This window comes from Crocodylus siamensis, chromosome 11 (assembly GCF_052110815.1).
Source record: "Crocodylus siamensis isolate JL-2025a chromosome 11, ASM5211081v1, whole genome shotgun sequence".
Classification (NCBI taxonomy): Eukaryota; Metazoa; Chordata; order Crocodylia; family Crocodylidae; genus Crocodylus; species Crocodylus siamensis.
Window position 1 is genome coordinate 49,017,754 of NC_143405.1, and position 6,000 is coordinate 49,023,753.

Genomic DNA, 6,000 nt, shown 5'->3' on the forward strand with positions numbered 1-6,000 from the left:
AGCTCCTTATCTAGAGCTATCAAGTAGTTTAAAAAGGTCAACATCATCTTCTTCATTACAGGTGCCAGAAAGAGGTGAAGTGACTTGTTGCAGCACACACGGTGAATCACTGGCAGTGCTGAGAATCCATTGTGCTGGCTGCCTCCAAATTCTCCACTGTAACAATCCCTAAAGGATTAGTCCCTTGAGCCTGAAACCTCCTCATGTGTCCCCATGCAGCAGTTGGCCAGGACTATAGCGGCCAGAGTGCAGGGGCTTGGCAACTCAGAGACCAGAAGGGAAATAGGTGAATGAGGGTACTCATAGAGATCAACAGAGCATCAGGTCTATGGGAGGAGGGAGAACATGGGAAGCTCCACGCATTCCCCATTCTCCTAAAAACAGCATCTTATTTAAAGTTATTCCCCAAGTTTAGGAGCAGTGGAACTAGTAGCTTCTCCCCATGCAAGGCTCATAAACCCCCAGATAGACAATAACGTGCCAGAAGGTGGATCAGATACCTCCATGATGGCAGTCTTACAAGTGCCTAAAAGAAGAGCACAACTAGTGTCACACTGGGATGTGGTAGCAATCTCTGCATGGTCCAGAGCACTTTAATTTCATAGACTATTTCATAGAGAAGTAAGGCTGGAAGGGACCTCAAGAGCTCATCTAGTCCCCAGCAGGGATTAAACCTATGACCTTGGTGTTATTAGCACCATACTCTACCCTGCTGTGCATAATGCAGACTATCAAAGTACTATTAAGAAGATCTGTGAAAGAATGTGAGAACAGGAGACACTGGGGTGCTTAGATTAAGAGAAAACTGTTCTGGGGTTTTTTTTTCCAGAGGTGCTTAGAGTCTTCAAGTGGATCTGAGCTAACAGCCTTTTCTGTTTTGTCTTAGGATTTATCTGCATTCACAAAGCATAGTGGCACCATCGTTAAGGCTACAGGAAAACAGCAAATTCAGGGCATGTACTGAGGACAGAGATCGCTGGCTGCATGTACCGAAAGGAGCAAAGGGCCTATAGCTGAGCCCAGTGGGACCTCTTCCATCCACTCTCCCAGAATACACATCAGCCTCCAATGAGCACCTGCTCTCTAGGCAGCTTTGAAAGTTGGTTTGGGGCTATCTCCAGACACCCTGCACGCTGAAGTTAGTTAATTAATACTTAGAAGCTGACTGTGGCGAAAGCCTTATTGTGATCAAGCAAGATGGCTGTGTGCATTTTCCCCTTTGATCATGAGGAATAGTGTGGATTTTGGAGATGCAGAGAATTCAGAGAACACAGCTGGGGATTGGCGAGGAGAGGAATGGCCCGGAGCTTGGCTGCCTGGCGTCATCTGGTGCTCTCATCTGCTGTAAACAGACATGGATCAGAGAAGCCTGAAGCCTGCTGCATAGGTCCCTTATGGCAGAACTGGTTTTCCACCTTGACAGGTAAAGCTTGGAGGCACTTCTCTGGGATTCAGAGTAGGCATGACTGGGAATAACACCCTTTCCTCCTCTGCTCACAATTTGACCCTGCCACTGCCTTTCTTTCCATACTTTCTTTTTGCCATGTTCCTTTTCTTCCCCCCCGAAGGGGACAGTAACCTGGGGAGTCAGGAGTTGAAAGAGCTGGGAACCGGGGAGAGAATGGAGCATGGAGGAGCTGGCATGAGAGTGGCAGACTTCATTTGAAGGTACCAAGATACTAGGGCTGTGGGAGGGAGCAAAGTGGGAAGAGACCACATATACTTATCTAAAGACTGCTCTGCCTTTGGCCAGGCACTGCAGTGCCTTCTTCTCTCTGTGTGTTACCTGTGCCATGTTGTAGGGTATTTTGGCTTTGCCTTCACACATTTGCATTGTGGCTGTGGTGCATGGGAGGTGCTGGGAGGAATGGATGATGTTTAAGACGACTCCCTCTACAAGGGTTGCCTGCAAATCGAGGAGAATTGACTCAATGGCCCAGAGTTGTCCTTTCCATCCCATGTTCCTGTGCACCAACACAGGGAGAACTGGTGCCAAATTCTTCCTGGGATACTTCACTGGGATGATTTTAAAGCTAAGTGAACCCCAGCCTTGCTGAGAAATGTCAGCTGCTCCCTGACATGCCATGAAGGAAACCCACAATAATCTACCCCTTCAGGTGAAACCTGCCCCTCCAATGCTGACTCTGGTGGGCCCCTTTGCTATTTATGGGTTGGTGTGATTTGATCTATTCTTCAGCCATGCAGGACCACTCCAGCATCTATTTACAGTGCAAAGTCATCCCTGACATGCACAGCTCCAAGCCCCTCACACCATGGAGCTAATCAAGATGATGCTTGACAGGGAATTAGCACTTCTGGCCCCTAGGAATGGGGTCTTCCCAGGTACATCTGGGAGCAGTCAGGTGGTCGTGAAAGGAACTTTGAACTGTTTCTCTGCTTGCTGGGTAGCTGCTGCTGCTCCTCTCCCTTGAAACACTGCTCTGTTGAACATTATTTGTTGAAACAAAAGGAATATTGGAACAAACCTAGAGTAGTTCTGGTGGGAGGCTGAAAACACTGACTGGGCTGCACCTGGGCAGAAGAGCAGGTGTGTTCTACCTCAGAAACACTTGGCATGTGCAGCGTCACAGCAGGTGTGTTTCTCTGGCACACTGGGCAATACTGCAAGTGCCTTTGACCAAGATGCATCTGGTACATCAGCAGAGTTGCAGGTGCACGCTATGTGGGCACGCACATTTAGCAGCTGTCAAATATTTAATGATGGAGGTGGAGATATTGCTCAGCCCAAGAGATGCTTGACTTCAATAAAGAAGCTGTAGAAAACATTGCAATATCCCTGTGGGCTTTGTGAAGGAAAATCCCGCTGATTGAGGCAATTGAATCTGGAGGGGCAGGAAAGCAATTGAGCCTCAGGTTAGCAGAGGCAGACGTGTCTGTGTCTGGGCATTATCCAGTAGATCAGTATAACTGAGCTTCCTGGCAGTTCAAATTGGTGCCGTGAGCTGATTGCTAAACGTCTTGTATGTAGCCCTGAGCTCCTTCTCTGCATCCCATATATTTCATTCATAGGGATGAGGATGGCAATGAATTTGCCATTCATTAACAACAAATAATATCTATCTATCTATCTGGGGTAAGTGTTGGTCATGGAATTGCTGTTTCACTTTCATTTTATATGGTTCCCTGTGATAAATTTAGCTCGTAAGGGATGATTAAGACACTTCATTATGCTTTAATGTGTCTTTGGGCCTGTGTCTAACAGTAACAATCATCCTGGATCCCTGCTGAAATAGGCTGCCACTGCATTCCAGAGAGAGCTCTATCGTAGGGAGCCCAGCCTGGGCGTATCAGCCTCCAGGCACATGCAGATGGTGTCTGTGGAAACCTACCTGCGAATGCAGCTTGACAGCAAGTTCAAAGTGGGATTGGTACTCTCACCCCTCGGCTCCTGGAAATATCTGAGGTCAAAGCCGAGCCCGCGGGCATAAGAGGAAATGAGGTTAGTAGTTCCTTCTCCTGCTCACCTGATTTATCAGTGTCAGAGGCAGATGGAGCTCCACGTGTGGCGAGGAGCAGAGGCAGAGAGTAACAGAGATAGGAATTAAGACTCACCTCCCTCTCAGATTGCAGAGGCAGCCTCCTTTTCCTAAGAATCCCTTGGGTTGGGACCAGTCTGAGACTCTCCGTGTCTCTCTAGTCATTAACAAGCATTTCCTTAAGGCTGTGGACAAAAAGCAGGCGAGTGAGACTCCAAAGGAAGTGGGGAGGGAAAAGAGTACCCATATCATTGATTGTACTGTGAGGACAACTGGATGTTATCCTTATGAGGGGCAAAGAGAAAAAAAGGCCTGTAGTTGTGTTTGCCCTGGATATAAAATGGAAGTCATTAGCTTGAGTGAGAGGCTGCCAAAGGGCTGTTTTAGGATGTCCCCATTACAATTAATGGATGTTTAGTAATAATAATACCTAATTTCTTTATTACTTTTTCATCTTTAGATCTCAAACCATTTACAAAGGAGATCAGTGTTGCTGTCCTTAGGAAGAAACTGAGGTAGGGGACAAGGATTCAATGGTACCCATCGAACCAATAGTAAAACCAGGATCTGAAACCAGTCTCTTGTGCCCTTAGACCCATAGTGGACATCTGACAGCATAGGAGGATGTGAAGATCTGAGGAGGATGAAAGTGAGTGGTCAGTAGCCCACAAGGGAGGAGGGCTGCAATTAGACTCAAAGCAAGAGGAGCACAAATGTGAAGAGAGGAAATGACGCCTCCATCAATGCTGCTGTTCCCTATAGGTATTATATATCTTTCTATATGCACAGGAGGAGAAAGTATGCCCAGTAAAAAGCACAGGGGTGTTTAAGGAAAACAGTGATCCAGGTCAAGTCATAAAAAGGACAACTTCGATAAGATACATAAATGACTTGACTGGCGTCAGCTAGTCATCTCTTGGTGCAGAATAATGAATATGTTGGCAATTCTGTTGGCAACTCTGTAGTCTCAGCACTACAAGACCTGGGACCAAAGCCAATGGCAACAGCACAGATGGGTGTGAAGCATGAGGGGAGACTTCTGATGGCACCTCTGTAGCCAGGCCACCGAGGGTTGTGAGCCATTTAAACTCCACAGGATAAGCTGGTCTGAGTCCTGGTTAGCATTTAGAGGAAAACACCCCTGTGCTGAAAAGAAGTATGGTATGAACATTGGTATGAAGCCAGTCCCAAGGTGAATGTTTTCTCTGCTTGTGAGCCTGTTTTTAGATAAGTAAAGCAGAAGCCCTCATCAAGACAAGTTTCTTAAGAGAGGGGGCCCCTGTGCTTTGCTCACAAGTTGCTTTTGGACAACCACCTTCTATTCAGCCAACTTTCCCTAGTGGTAGGGGACAGATGTAGCTGCTTTCCTGTCTTCCTGTATTAAGTTTTTGTATAGCATTGTCTCATTGTATTAATTGGGAGGTGGGGGTACTAGTTCCAATACACTGATGGATACATTTTAGAAATGGGTGATTTTCAAAACTGTGCAAAACTCTTTAGCTTCTTTCAGGAGGACGAGGTGGTTACTGGCCTACAAGACCATCTTTAGAACCAGCACTCCTATCCAAAGCTGTCTGCAGTGTTGTAGAGAGAGCCCTTCCAACTGAGTTCAAATCAGCAAGCATCAAATACTCTCATCCATTTATCATAGGGTGATAAGCAGGCTGCAAAATGCCTGCTCCAGTCAGGTCACAGTCTTGTTCTTTTATGAATCTGACATCTTTAAAAGCGTATCTATTAATGTCATGTGCGACCCAGAGGAATTCCCAGCGTGGTCAGCTCAGCATTAGATTTCCTGAAGACATGTGGGGTGCAAAGGCCACTCACATCATCTTTTCAAAGTCATTTCTCTGGCAAATGAGTGATTACCAAATCAAAGAACTAATCAGGAACAAATCTCTGCTTGCTTTGACAGAACAATGACGGATGAGTGATTCCTTTGGCCTTGCGTTCGTGACCCACGCCGTGGCCAGACAATGTACCACAGCAATGATCACATTATCATTCAGCCCCGGGACAGGATTGCCACGGATACTGATGGGAAATGACTGGGTAAATGTCAGAAAGACCCCAAGAACTGAATGAGCCATAGAGATTAGATCCTCAGCCCTCCGAAAGCTGGTCCCTCCAGAACAAGATGAGGCACACTGATGGGGAGAAGTGTGGGATGAACTTGCCCTGCCCTCATTTCATGGCCACCCCCTGGATGCACAGATGCCTTAAGGCCTCAAGGGCTGACACTTTTTGCTGTTAGTTGTACCTCCTACTATTACTGCCATTTATATGGTGCCCAGGGGCATTCAGGGCCTTGCGTGGACACATCACAGGATAGGTTGCTACACCAGAGGGCTTATAAACTAAATAGAAAGTGAATGGGCAGAGGAAGGTAGGGGAAGGAAGTATACACAGGATCATGTTTAACCTGTTCTTATCGTCCTTTATAACCCTCTCCTTCTGGCATGGGACTCTATACTCTTTTTCCCTGCTTTCTGCCACTGTCATT

General features: G+C 46.7%; 1 long non-coding RNA gene across 1 annotated transcript; it reads left to right on the forward strand.

Annotated features, from left to right (window-relative positions):
* Nucleotides 1-1,224: 1,224 nt before the first annotated feature.
* Nucleotides 1,225-5,642, forward strand: LOC149855840 (uncharacterized). Its single transcript, XR_016438498.1, has 5 exons — nucleotides 1,225-1,423; nucleotides 3,224-3,460; nucleotides 3,958-4,012; nucleotides 4,091-4,259; nucleotides 5,413-5,642. It is a non-coding gene; the product is annotated as an uncharacterized LOC149855840 (long non-coding RNA).
* The last annotated feature ends 358 nt before the right edge of the window (nucleotides 5,643-6,000 follow it).